The sequence below is a fragment of the Oryctolagus cuniculus genome, chromosome 6 (genome assembly GCF_964237555.1).
Source record: "Oryctolagus cuniculus chromosome 6, mOryCun1.1, whole genome shotgun sequence".
NCBI classification, from domain to species: Eukaryota; Metazoa; Chordata; class Mammalia; order Lagomorpha; family Leporidae; genus Oryctolagus; species Oryctolagus cuniculus.
The window spans coordinates 30,716,842-30,731,703 of NC_091437.1; the positions used below are offsets into that span (position 1 = coordinate 30,716,842).

General features: G+C 43.1%; 1 long non-coding RNA gene across 2 annotated transcripts in view; it reads left to right on the forward strand.

Annotated features, from left to right (window-relative positions):
• Positions 1-363: 363 nt before the first annotated feature.
• LOC138850174 (uncharacterized) overlaps positions 364-14,862 on the forward strand; it is an 88,164-nt gene continuing 73,665 nt past the window's right edge. For both annotated transcript variants that reach the window (XR_011389783.1, XR_011389784.1), the window contains exon 1: positions 364-851. This is a non-coding gene — a long non-coding RNA (uncharacterized lncRNA). The remainder of the gene's footprint in view (positions 852-14,862) is intronic.

Consider the following 14,862-nt stretch of genomic DNA (forward strand, 5'->3'; position numbering starts at 1 on the left):
CCACTAAGGGTTTGGATCGTCTTGGCTGTCTGTATCATGGTTACCCTGGCACTCTGATTCTCACTGCCCCCTGGGCCAGTTTAAGTCAGACTTCAGCCATATGCCTGAGTACTCCCTTCTCGCTAAGTCACAGTTTGTTATGGACAAAATGGATAGAATGAGAGTCTCTCTGTGATCCTTTACACTTTTTAAGATTTATTCATTTGAAAGGCAGAGTTATAGAGAAGCAGACGCAGAGAGAGAGAGAGAGAGAGAGCGAGCGAGCGAGCTCAGTCTTCCATTCGCTGGTTCACAACCCAAATGGCCGCAAGGCCAGGGCTGAGCCAGGCTGAAGCCAAGAGCTTCTTCCGACCTGCGCGCAGGGGTTCAAGCACTTGGGCCATCCTCGGCAGCTTTCCCAGGCACATTAGCAGGGAGCTGGACCGGAAGTAGAGATTTTCTATGCGAGCTCAGATTCAATTGTATTGTCGAGCTAGCCATGCCTCACTCCATCCATGCCTTCACCAGATATTTTGTGACTGCCCTGTAGGAACCGCTGTGACTGACTTGAAAACTCTTTGCACTTCCAGGTGATGAGGATTTTAGTCAATGACAAATCTGCTCTCCCTCGTCACTGATTGGTTGAGAGTTGGGCGGGCCCATCTGCTTTAGGCCAATGAAATGTGAGTACAGGGTTCTTGACTCCCACCCTTTCCGGAAGAAGCCCCGCTTCCCCACTTCTGTCGGGTAAATGCTGCTCGGCCATGTTGTTGCCTGAGGCCGAGCGACCTTGGCCCAAGGCTGAGGTGTCTGTCGTGGAAGGCTGTAAGAACAAGGCTCAGTTTTACCTTCTGCGTCTCCGGTAGCATGAGGTACAGTGTATTTTTTTATTTCAGCTGGTTTGAATCGAGTTTCGGGTACTTTGGGCACGATGTTTGGGGTTTCTCCTGGATGACTCTCCTGCGCAGGTGCGATGGGGCTTCCTTGTGTGGCCTCGGGGAGGCAGGGGCTCAGCAGCACCTGGGCCTGCCTCGTGGTGCTCGTCACAGCCGCTTGCACTGCGCAGCTCCTGTGCTTGGTTATAAGCACCCCGTGGGCCAGGTCGTCTCCTGGTTCATTTTGGGTTTCCTCAGGCTAACGGAGCCGGAAGCGCGGACGGGACACTGCAGTGGATAAAGCGAACCACCGTGAGGCCTTGTGTGTTTCCTCTGAGAGCGCGAAGGGTTCGGGGAAGTGACTGACACTCGGTGTGCCAGGTGTCTTCCACGTACGTAAATTAATGTGTTCTTCGCCACAGTCCCCAGAGCCGGGCTGGGAGCTGATTGTTTACAGAGGACGAGGTCGTACTAGCAGGCGTGTCAGGGAATGGAGCTTGGACATTCTCGAAGGGTCCGTGTTGTGGCACAGGGGTTGAGCTGCTGTTGGAGTCCTGGCCGCTTCACTCCCCGTGCAGCTTCCTGTTAATGTGCAGCATCAGGCAGCCAGGATGGCCCAAGTGCTCAGCCCGCACTCACGTGGGAGACCCGGAGGCAGGTCTGCGCTCCTGGCTTTTTGAGGCCATTTGGGGAGTGAACCAGCAAATGAAAGATCTCTCTAGAAAACGTTAAAAAAAAAAAATGGCTTGAAGGATTCTCTCCCTCTGCTGTTTTTGTGAATAGGTGTGTGAGGTAGGGAGGTAGCATTTTATTTTATTTTTTATTTATTTGACAGAGTTACAGAGAAAGAGAGAGAGAGAAAGAGGAAGAGTGGATCTTCCACCCACTCCCCAAATGGCCCCAATGCCCGGAGCTGCGCTGATCCGAAGCCAGGAGCCAGGTGCTTCCTCCTGGTCTCCCATGCGGGTGCAGGGCCCAAGCACTTAGGCCATCCTCCACTGCCCTCGCGCGCCACAGCAGAGTGCTGGACTGGAAGAGGAGCACCTGGGACTAGACCATGGTGCCCATATGGGATGCTGGTGGCGCAGGCGGAGAATTAACCAAGTGAGCCACGGCGCTGCTCCAAGCATTTCCTTTAGTTCTAGTTTTACCAGTGGCTTTGGGTCATTATTTCAGACTGTGGTTTTTGTCCAACTTTGGTTATTCTTGGCTCACAACAAACCAAATTTTTCCCAGCTTTATCAAGGCATAACTAACAAATAAAATTGTTTAATTTGTACTATGTGATGCCTTGAGACACACTTAAAGTACTTGATTACCATAATCAAGGTACTTGAGCAGTCCATCACATCACGTAAGTGTCTCTTTGTGTGGGTATGAAGAACATTCAGGATCTGTTTTCTCAGGCATGCAATGCAGTGTCATCCCTTAGATCCACCAGGCTGTAATGAGATCCTCGTAATTTGCCCATCTTAAAACTAAAAGCCCTTAACCTTTGACCAGCAGTTGCTTATTTTTCATAGTCATCAGAAAACAGTCTTCAAGTTAGACTTTTTTGGATTCCACATAGAAATGTGATCATGTGTTATCTTTCTGTGCCTGACTTATTTCACTTAGCATAATATTCTTCAGGTTCCTTGATGCTGTTGCACGTGGTCAGGATTTCCTTCATTTTCTGACTGAATAATAGCCTGTAAAATATGCACCGTTTTCTTTATCCATTCACCCATCCCCCGAAACTTAAGTTGATTTCACATCTTACCTGTTGTGAACGATGTGGCAATGAGCTCGAGAGTGCAGGCGTCTCTTTGAGACACTGATTTTGTTTGCTTTGGGTATATAACTGTAAGCAGGATTGCTAAGTCAGATGGTAGTTATGTGTGTAATTTCTTGACATACCTCCATGATGTTTCCCATAATGATTACATTCATCAAACATAAACTTATTACCGGTAAATGCTAATCACTGTACTAAGTTCTTAGGCCAGAACAGCACAGATATGGCCTTGGCTTTGAAGGGCACATAATATATAGTGACACAGATTTGATTTGAGTGTGTATTGACCATAGGAGCATCTGTTAACATCGTACAATTATGGATTTGCAGTGTGACCAGTAAAGACATACTGCTTCTCTCCCCCTTTTTTTTTCCCAAGGTGGAAGGCTAAAAACTGCTGCCAGCGGATTTTAGTGTTTTGGTTGATTAGTCGTTTGACCTTTCGCCAGACAGTTGAACAGCATTGATGATATTCTTGAGTGTCCTTGTGATGGATTTCCTCTTAGCTCCCCGAAATTGACAGGGGAAACTCAGACTTTTAGAATCATATTTTTTTACAGTGGTTTATTGCCTTGTTACATAGAGGTCTTATTTAACAGCTTACTCTGACAGAAAAATTCAGAACATTTGGGATAAAGTTGTATTCAGGGTGCAAAATAATGCTGAGACCTTACCCCTTGGTACTGAATGATCTGAGTGAAACAGGGGGTGATTGTGAAAAATAAATCTTGGCTCTGTACTGCCTTTTTTTTTTTTTATGAATTTTTGGGATACATAAGAACGTGGTTTTGGCAGGTCCAGCCATTCAGCTGAGTTGCTTGTGGTTTTGTTTGTGAGAGATGGTGTGATATCAGCTTTCTGGCTTACATTTGTGGTTTGCCGGTGCCTGTCTTGGACCCTTGGCCACAGGGAGGTGTGTCATCTGTGATCTAAATAAATAGGAAACAGCTAAACTGCATGACCCCCAGCTCACAAAGTTAGGCCTCGTTTCATGAAATGCAGCTTGCTGCTCTGACATAGTGTTTTTTAAAAGTTGAGCTATGCATCTTTCTGTTCTGAGAAAGTGTTATTTAAAAATTGAGCTATGATTTAGCCTTTCAAAGTGGGCAGTTTGTTGACTTTTAGGATATTTACAAAGTTGTGCAACTGTCACCATTATCTATTTCTAGAACATTTTCCTCTTTGTTAAAAAACAAAAACATACCTTATGCCTGTTGTCAGTCACTACCTACATCCCCCTGCTTCCCTCAGCTGCAAAGGCCAGGGCTGGGCCAGGTTGAAGCCAGGAACCTGGAATTCCATCTGAGTCTCCTACACAGGTGCAGGGGCCCAAACGCTCAGGCCAGCTTCCACTGCTTTTCCAACCGCAGTGGAAAGCTGTGGGGACCTGGATTGAAAGTGGATTGGAAGCGGAGCAGCAGGGACTTGAAATGGTACTCATTTGGGAAGCCAGTGGGAAAGGTGGCAGCTTGGCCTACTAACCTACAGCTTAGCCACAATGTTGACCCCGTGAATAAATCTTTTTTTTTTTTTTTTAAATTTCTGTTGGGGAAGGCAGAATAGGAGATAGGCTTAAAGAGAGAGCTTAAGACTAATTTGAGAAGGACCTAAGGACCTTTCCAGCCCTTTTTTTGTTTTTTTGTTTTTTTTTTAATCCTGTCTATGGAGAAGGATCAGAGGTTTTTGAGTAGGAGGCCTGCAAGGTCAGGCTTGGTGTAGGAAGAAAACTGAGGGAAGTGTGGATGGTTTGTGGTGCAGGGAAACACACTGGAAGATTTTTTGGTGTAATTCACGTGAGGAATAATGACCTGTATTAGGGCTGGTGGGACTTTAAAAATTGACAAATATTCCAGATTCTTGGGTTGGAAAGTAGACTTTGCATATGCTGGTGGTGGCCATAATACGTAATTTAGGAACCTTTATTTCAGCTCTTTTCTAGTGCTTGATGTTCTTTGAGAAATAAGGACATTTAAGTCTTGATCTTACTGATTGCTTTTCTAAGATGTGTTTGTCAGCTTATGGTGGTTAGTTATAAATTGCCTTTCGGGGAGATCAGGTTCTGCAAGTGGTAGGTTTTGTTTTTGCTTCATACTTCAAGGCTATTGAACTCTAGTTTATGTACAGTAAAAGTTACCCTGTGTAGTATACAGTTTGGAGTTTTTGACAGACACAGGCCTGCATATGTACGTAACCACCACCGCAAAGTATCACACCATAAAATTCGCTGCTCTGCTTTGTGCCTGATGACCTGATGTCTGTTCCTGTGGATTTGCCTTTATGTAATGCATATTACTGTAGTCATACAGTGTTAAAACCTCTTGGTAATCAATACATCAGTTCATTCATTTTTATTGCTGAGTATTACTTGAGTATATGAATAAATCACAATTTACCTTCATTTGTTGAAGGACATTTTTATTGTGTCCAGTGTTTGATTACAGCAAGTAAAATTGCTGTAAACGTTCATGTACAAATAAGCACAATGTTTTGAACATAGATTCATTTATGTTGGCTTAGTAACGAGAAGTTGGATGTCTAGATCATATGGGAGATACCTGTTTAGCTTTGAGATTGCTTTCTTGTTTTGCATAGTGGTTCACCATTGTACATTCCCATTAGCAGCGTGTTAGAGTTCCAGTTCCTCCACATCCTCACTGTCATTTGATGCCGTCAGTCTTTGAAATTTAGCATGATAATAGACAGGTAGTAGCATCTCACTGGATATGGTCTATTTTCTTGATCACTAGACATTATCTTTCTGTTCTTCATCTGTGTTTCTTCTTTGTGTATCAGTCTGTTTTCCTCATTTTGGGGAGGGTGAGCATTAATTTTTTTGTTGCTGTTGTACAATGAGTTCTTTACATATTCTGGATGCAAGCTAGCAGATTTGCACTTTGCAATGGTTTTTCTCTCATTTTTGGGCTTTTCATTTTATTAAAATCATCTTTTAAAGAGTAAGCATTTTGAATTTTGAAGAAAACAAATATATAAATTTGGTTTGTTACAGATTGTGCTTTTGGTATTCTGTCTTAAAAAATCTTTGCCTAACCTAGGGTCATAAACATTTTCTCCTATATTTTCTTTTTGTAAATGTCTGTGTCCCATTTTGGTTTAAATTCTGTATTTGGTATGAGGTATGGAGCCAAAATCAGATTTTAAATACATTTAGCCAATAGTTAGAGCTTATTTGTTGAAAAAGTTGTTTCTGTTACCACTGAATGTTTAAAAAGATTTATTTTGTTAAGGTCTTATGTATTTTTAAGGTTTATTTTTTTAAAAGCAGTTTTAGACTTAGAGGAAAATTGAGAAGGGATAGAGCTTTCCCCTATGATCTCTGACCCCACACATGGATGGCCTCCCCAATATCAGTATCCCCGAAGCAGAGAAGTACGCTTATTACAACTGAGGAACCTATGTTGACACATCATTAACACCCGGAGTCCATAGTTTACTTTTGTGTTAACTCTTGGTATTGGACGTTCCAGGGGTTAAATGTATAATACATGATGACATGAATTCAGTATTATACTATGTTTATTTTTTTATTTACTTGAAAGAACTACAGAGAGAGAGGGAGAGACACAGAATCTTCTGTTGATTCACTCCTCAGATGTCTGAAACAGCCAAGGCCAAGCCAGGAACCAGGAGCCTCATCCAGTTCTGCCGTGAGTAGCAGGGACTGAAGCACTTGAGCCATCTTCAGCTGCACACCCCAGGTGCATTAACAGGGAGGTAGATTGGAAGTGGAGCAGCCAGGACATGAACCAGTGCCTATAAGGGATGCTGTTTTTTTTTTTTTTTCAAGCCTTTACTTAATGCAAATTTCATAGGTACAGCTTTAGGAATGTAGCAGTTCTTTCCTCCATACACGCCCAGCCACCCCCACTCCCATCCCATCTCCTATCTCCTACTCCCTCTCCCATCCCATTCTTCATTAAGATTCATCTTTTTTTGTGTGTGTGATTTAAAAGTATTTATTAGAATCAAGGACCTCCAGCCGGAGCGGCATAGAGGGGAGGCTTCCAAGAGATGAAAACCCAAAGGGGACTGGTAGCAGTCAGCTTTAAGTACAATTTCAAAGAAAAAAAGTTTGACAATTAGATTGGCATTCACTTACCAGGTAGGGACCAAAAGAAAACCATCAAAAGACCTCATTTAAAATTCTCCATCCTGTCTGGCCTGCTAAAGGGGTGTAGATAGTTTGTTTTCACAATAAGCTGTGAGTTTTGCAGGAGTTTCCTTGCTATTCTCAAGGTAAATTTAGAGATTCCGAAAGGCAGGAGGGCATTCTGTTAGTTCTTGCTAAAGATAAAGTTTTGGGAAAGGAAGCAAGTATTTTATACCCCAAATTCCATTGGGATCCCCCTATCTATTAACCCATCTGACTCCTCACAAGCCCTCCTGCTGGAGATGGAAGCCCTAACTTCTGTTAGTGGGAACTGGGCAGATGATAGCTCTACCTGCTTCATGCTGAAAAGGGGCATTTTTGGGAAGGGTAGTCAAGACAGGGTTGCAGCAGGAGGTGGCTTCTCCAGGGGGATGCAGTGCCAGCTTGCAGAAACTGCTTCCATCGGAGGTTTCATGTCCATGGCCACCTAGAATTTTACTTTTTTAAGTCTGGAGAAAATGAATTTAGCAAGCAGTTTAAACTCACAGGATCTAAAATCACAGAATCTAGAACCAAGTACAGAGTCATTACTAGAGGCCCTAAGAAAAGTGTCTAAATCATGAGCAAGTTGTCCCCTTCCCCCATGGAGAGGCAAATACAAAGTGACAGAAAGGGTGGCTTGAAAATAATCAGGTGGGCGTAAGGCCTCGTCAGTTATGAGGCTTAAACCAATCCAGATCTTGTCACATGTGGTACATCATAAGGGAGGCACCCTGTTCACTTCGATTATCTAGCTGGTCTGGGAGGAGAGCTGGCTTGAAGAGAAGGTAGGTGGCATTTCTAAAGGGAAAACATTTATTAGTTAATAGATAGTTCTGCCTGCTATGCTGTTGACCCTACTTGGCCATCCCCTTGATAATAGTGGTTACTTTAGAAGCTGGGGTGAGTGAAGGGCTTGGCTTTTCAGCTTAGAGCAAACAAGGCCTGTGGCTCTGACCTGGGGCCCTTTGACTCATTGCAGGTCCATTTCCAGTGTCCCAACTCTTGGCTGGCATAGCTGCCAGGGCTCTTCATGAGCTGACTTCTGCTGAAGCCCTGGCTTTCTATATAGAAAACCAATGCAGTGGACTGGCCTATTGGTTCTCTTTGATGGCAGATCACTGTAAAGCAGCCATTAATTGGCCTGCCACCTCTCTTTACATTGCTTTTTGCAGCCTAGCTTCCTTTTCCTCCTAGTTTTTGTTAATGGAGACCAGAGGAAACCTTCAAGAGAATGCAAGTCAAGGGGTGCTCCGACCCTAATATTTGGTGGCCTAAACTAGAAATTTGTAGTCACAGGCAAGATCTGAGTGGTTTTTCTTTGAAGTAGACAATGCCCATGAGGAAAGCTATGTCAAAAATGATGAACACCTTATTTATTAAATATTAAGTCATTAGTAAAACTTTCTCCCTTTGGTTGAAAAAAAGGGAGGTTTTGCCTGTTTAGTGTGCCCATGGCAAAGTAAATCTAGCTGTGGAATCATAATTTAACCTCTCATTTCAGCTATGCTATTATTACAGAAAAATATTAGCCATCCCTTTTATAAGGTCTAAAGATCAAATTGTACATTTTAGAGAGTTCTTCAGAGTAGAATTAGCTTCCTGTGTTGAAGAGAACTGAGAAAGGAAGGAAGGTTAGGCTTCTCAGATTGCTTACTGACAGTAACAATTTCAAATGAAAACTAGCAAACAATGTTAACTGTTAAGCGACAACTTAAGAAAACATTTATGTGAAGGGCCAATGCCTTCTATAATTTTCAAAGACAGTAGTGTACATTATTTGGAAACATTGCTTAAATATCTAACACAAGTGTAACTTGTTTGACCAGCAAACCCAAGTGCAAACATGTCAACAAATTTATAACATCTGATACAGAAATTTAGGTCACACAAGCCAAAAAGGTATCCTTGATTAATTTAGCAGTTTGAACTTATGAGCGATATTTTATCTATAAGCCAATTAAAACAGAACCCATTTCCCATGTAGACACAAAATATGGGCACATGTGTAGCATAACATGTAAGTTAGAACTATAGAGCAGCTTCACTAACAGTTTTCTAAAATCTATAGCTGATTTCTTTATTACCATCAAGCAATTAGAATTACTTTCTGTCCTTAGTAATCTGAATTAACCATACTTTAAGTTGGAACCTGTAGAACATCATTGGCTTTATCTGCTTACAGAACTGTCCCACAGTATTGAGCACAATAGAGGTCAGGGAAAAAGAGGTCCTTTGGAATCTGAAAGGACACATTTAAACACAGAACCAACAATGTTTTAACTTCATGAGCAGTTAATCAGATTTTTAAGGTTTGGAGAATACAAAACTGGATGACAAAGGCTTTAGATAGCCATATTTAAAATGATAAACTCATTAATCAACAAAAATAGGCACTTGCTTATTCCACACACTAGTATTCAAAGCACCTGTAGGATTTTATAAAGCATTTAACCCTTTTAGGCCTCTGGGCCTTTTTCATTAAGATAATCATCATATCTGATATTAGAATTTTGGACATTTATATCAGTAGCATTTTACATCATCATAACAGAATTTAACACTGCTTCACATCTTGACAGTACCTTTAATATAACACATCAAATTTCAGCCTTAGTTACTTTCAAGTGGAGTTGAACTATTTTCATATGGACAATTTATGAAAACATATTTGTTAAACCCAAATAGCTTCTCCATAATATATAAGGTGCTAAGAGTACCAAAGTTTACATTTAGGTAGATTTATATCATTTGCTTTACCCGATTTACATTTAGTGGTTACACCTAGATGACTGAAGATGCCGATATTATATCATACCTCTTACCTGAATTAAGGTTAAAGTTAGATTTATATCAAATTCTATTTACCAAAGACATCATTTTAGATTCTAATTGAATTTGAGACTAATTTTCCTTTTACTCAAAAAAATACCTTAGGCCATTGATGCCTAATCAGCAGTCTGGTGCAGCTGTGAGATGGGTCTCAAGGGTTACTGTAGACTAGGGAGCCATGTGCCAGGGACAAGAAATCCACTGGAGATTGCTCACCATTGTTAGGTTTTAATGGGAAAGGGCATCCACCAGAGCAGGTGGGCACCCCTCCCAAGATTCCTAAGGGGAAATCTGCTAAGTGGTAGAAGAGGGCAGTTACTATAAGCAGGCTCTTATAAGAGCCTGTGAAGGGGCAGGGTAGAGAAAAACTGGAGGTCCTGCATAGAGACAATAACGTTATACTCTAAAACCAAAAGCCAATACTGGACATGTTTAATAGTGAGGCTGTCACTATTAATAGTGAGGCAGTCTCAGGGATGAGGAGTCAGGTCAGGAGGTGTCTCAAGAAGTTATCATGTGGTTACCAGGGGATTCCAATTCAATCCCATCAAGGTGGCATGTGCCAATGCCATCTCACTATTCCAAGTGATCAATTTCAGTTCACAATTGATCATAATGAAAGGACTAAGAGTCAAAGGGAGCACATAAACAAGTCTAGTATCTGCTAACACTAACCGATAGAATAAATAAAGGGGAGAGTGATCCAACATGGGAAGTGAGATACTCAGCAGACTTATAGAATGGCGGATGTCCTAAACAGCACTCTGGCCTCAGAATCAGCCCTAAAGGCACTCGGATCTGGCTGAAAAGCCCATGAGAGTATTTCAGGCATGGAAAGCCAAGACACTCTGGCAAAAAGATCTCTGTGAGTGAGATCCCAGTGGAAAGAACAGGTCTTCAAAGAGGGAGGTGCCTTTCTCTGAAGGGAGGAGAGAACCTCCACTTTGACTATGACCGTGTCTAAACAAGATAAGAGTCGGAGAACTCAAGGGGCTTCCATAGCCTTGGAAACTCATGACTGGTACATAGGGAGATTACTGATGCCATAAACAGGAGTGTCAATTTGTAAAGTCAACAACAGGAGTCACTGTGCACTTACTCCTCATGTAGGATCTCTGTCCTTAATGTGCTGTACACTGAGGCTTAATGCTATAACGAGTACTCAAACAGTATATTTCACTTTGTGTTTCTATGGGGGTGCAAACGATTGAAATCTTTACTTAATGTACACTAAACTGATCTTCTGTAAAAAAAAAAAAAAAAAGAAAAGAAATTATCAATTCCCAACTTGACTCTCACTGGGATTAAACATGACAATAGGTCTGATCTGATTTCATCATCATTTAAAAAAATCATCTATTATTTTTCACTTTATGTTTCTGTGTGGGAGCAAACTGTTGAAATCCTTACTTAAGGTATACTAAGCTGATCTTCTGTATATTAAGATAATCGAAAATGAATCTTGATGTGAATGGAAGGGGAGAGGGAGTGGGAAAGGGGAGGGTTGTGGGTGGGAGGGACGGTACGGGGGGGGGGAAGCCATTGTAACCCATGAGTCGTACTTTGGAAATTTATATTCATTAAATAAAAGATAAAAAAAAAAAGAAGTTATCATGTGGATTAATCGATATGCATTCAGTAGCATCTGAAGTTATTGGGCTTAGATATATGTCTAGAAGTTCCCAGGCCAAATTAAAACAATGGGGGCAATTATCACTTAATTAAAAAAAAACTTGACTAGGATTCAAATCAGTTACAAGCAATAACAAAAGAACCCTCGTGGCTCACTGAATTCGGAAGGACTCTGTGACACTCTGCAAAAGAATTTGATGCATATCAAGCACACACAGGGAAACATAGGCAAGGAGTCTGTTAGGAGACATAGTTCCGAGGTGGGAAGTCAGAGTAGAGGGGCTGGCAATTTTTGTAACTCACTTAAGTTAACTTTTCCATCCTCTACCGTGTAAGCAGGCCAGGTAGTGGTGTGGAAAATGATTTGGCATTTTTCTGTAAGCTTAGGGGCCAAAGAAATAAAAGTAGATGGTTTGCCTCCTGGCTGGAATGAGAACATAGAAACAGAAGTGTACTTCAGGTCTTAAGTCCCCTGAGTTTGAGGCATCTCTCAAAACTGTCTCACTGCATGTGGCATCCAGACGTGCACTGAAGCCCACAGGGAAGAGAGGATGGTGAGGATGGGATTAGAACGTATCACCCACTTTGGCTCAGCCTTCCACGGGCCTGTAGCCTAGATATATATTTGTCAGAATAGCACATGCAGGGAGTGATCAGCTCCCTTACTGGCAATGTGCTAGACTGGGCCTCTGCCTGATCAAATATATCCTGTCACTTTGTTCATATGCATAAGGACAAAGAGTAGTTCTGTTCCTCTCCTTGAGTCAAGAGTAATAGGCCTGATTTTGACAATGAGCTTTCATGGCCAGAGCCTTAGCAGAGATGCTTGTAAGCTAGAGTGTCAGCACTGGCTACCACCTACGTTGGTGACTACACAGGTGAAGTCACAAAGAAGCAGAGTGGGGGAATGTAATTCTCCCCAGTAAAACTCCTCTGAGTTAGCGGAGAGTGGGGACCCAAAAGAGCAGACTGGAGAAGGAAAGTGGGGGTACCAGAGACATGCTGAGACTCATCTATGCCACGTGGGGACTGCAGCTAATGGGAGACTAGATCGAGAGACTGCACATCTGCAAACGAGATAATTAGACTTTAACTCAGAACTAAGGAATGAAATATCTAGGAAATACCCACTAATGAGACCAGGAAATTGAGTTTGTCGGAATTATAGATTTGATGAGGTATGGAAAACATTTATAGGGGCAGAGAGAAAGAGAGATGGAGATCTTGCCGAGATCTGGAGTAAAGGAAAAACTCGACAAGGCATGGAGCCGGGAGCCCATGGCATCACTCCAGGCTGTACCCAGCCTCACCGACAGATTAATCTCCAGGAAGGAAGAACAGAATGCAGTTTTCAGCCGACATCTGAATGGGCCATTGGGATCTGGTGTCCAGTCAGGGAGTCCTTGAAAAACGCCAGAGAGTAACCCTGAATTTCAAGGTTGCTTCAAACCTTTCTCCCATTCCCGTGTGTCAGGCTGATCCCCATGAAAGGAAGCTGAGTTGGGTCAGACCAACATTCCCAGAGCTGAGATGAGAAGCAAGAAGAGTGGAGTCTCTGGCTTTCCAGCTTGTGAGGACTCCAAAGGGCAGGCGACTGGCTCCCTGTTGGAAACTGTTTCCCGGCCCAACACCATTCCAGCAGTGGGAGTCTGGTGCCCAGCCACAAGACCTTCTGAACACGCTGGAGTATAGCACCAGCCAAAATCCATCAGTTGTCTCTAGGCCTTCTTCCAGTACCACATGAAGGGCTAATCCATGCAAGAGAGAGGAGAAATGTTAGGATAGAGTCCCAGCTCCAGGGTATTGATCTGGCTTTAGTCAGCCAAGCCTTGCCCCTGAGTCTGGAGACTGGCAACTGTGCTAATCACTTTTAACTTGCTGACAGGGACTTGGTGTTTTGAGAAAAATGTGAGTTACTATGAAGCAGACAAAGGCTCTCCCAAAAAAAAAATGACAGCAGTGTGCATGCTCACCAGTCCTGCTGGATGATCTGATGTTGGATCGATATCACGTTGGAGTTGCTATCCGAGTCATGGCACCAAAAATGTTCTAGGAAAATGGTGGCAGAGAAATGATGGTTACCTCGGTTCTTTGTCTCACATGGAAGAATCATTTCCAAGCAGATGTCAGAGATTTAAAAGTATTTATTAGAATCAAGGACCTCCGGCCGGCGCCGTGGCTCACTAGGCTAATCCTCTGCCTAGCGGCGCCGGCACACCAGGTTCTAGTCCCGGTCGGGGCGCCAGATTCTGTCCAGGTTGCCCCTCTTCCAGGCCAGCCCTCTGCTGTGGCCAGGGAGTGCAGTGGAGGATGGCCCAGGTGCTTGGGCCCTGCACCCTCTGGGAGACCAGGAAAAGCACCTGGCTCCTGGCTCCTGCCATCGGATCAGCGTGGTGCGCCAGCCGCGGCGGCCATTGGAGGGTGAACCAACGGCAAAGGAAGACCTTTCTCTCTGTCTCTCTCTCTCACTATCCACTCTGCCTGTAAAAAAAAAAAAAAAAAAAAAAAAAAAAAAAAAAAAAAAAAAAAAAAAGAATCAAGGACCTCCAGCCTTAGTGGCATGGAGGGGGGCTTCCAAGAGAGAACCCCAAGATTCATTTTTAGTTTATACACAGAGAACCAACTCTATGCTAAGTACAGATTTCAACAGTTTGCACTCACACACAACATCGGGTATAGTTTGAGAACAAGATTTGTAGTTAATTCTCATAGTACAACTCATTAAAGGCAGAGGTCCTCCGTGGGAAGTGAGTGCACAGTGACTTTTATTGTTCATTTAACAATTAACACTCTTACTTAGGACATCAGTGATGACCCGAGGCTCTTTCCCTGAGCTGCCAAGGCTATGGAAGCTTTTTGTGACCACAGACTTTGTCGGTATTTGGACAAGGCCGATAAGCAAAGTGGAAGTTCTGTCCTCCCCTCAGAGAAAAGTACATCATCTTTGATGGCCCGTTCTTTCCACGGGGGTCTCACTCACAGAGATCCTTCATATAGGACATTTTTTGCCAAAGTATCTTGACTTTCTATGCCTGAAATGCTCTCACAGGCCTTTCAGTCAGTCCAGGAAGCCTTAAGGGTTGATTCTTTTTTTTTTTTTAATAGAAAGCTTTTATTTAACAAACATAAATTTTGTAAGTACAACTTTCGGATTATAGCGGTTCTTCCCCCCCTAGCTGCCCTCCCACTTCCAGACCATCCTACCTCCTACTCTCTCTCCCATCCCATTCTTCACTAAGATTCATTTTTAATTATCTTTATATGCAGAAGATCAACTCAATACTAAGTAAAGATTTCAATAGTTTGCATCCACACAAACACACAAACTATAAAGTACTGTTTGGGGGCCGGTGCTGTGGCCCACTTGGCTAATTCTCCACCTGTGGCACTGGCACCCAGGTTCTAGTCTCATTTGAGGTGCTGGATTCTGTCTTGGTTGCTCCTCTTCCAGTCCAGCTCTCTGCTGTGGCCCAGGAAGGCAGTGCAGGATGGCCCAAGTGTTTTGCCCTGCAACCACAGGGGAGACCAGGAGGAAGCACCTGGCTCCTGGCTCTGGATCAGTGCAGCACGCTGGCCGTGGAGGCCATTTGGGGGGTGAACCAACAGAACGAAGACCTTTC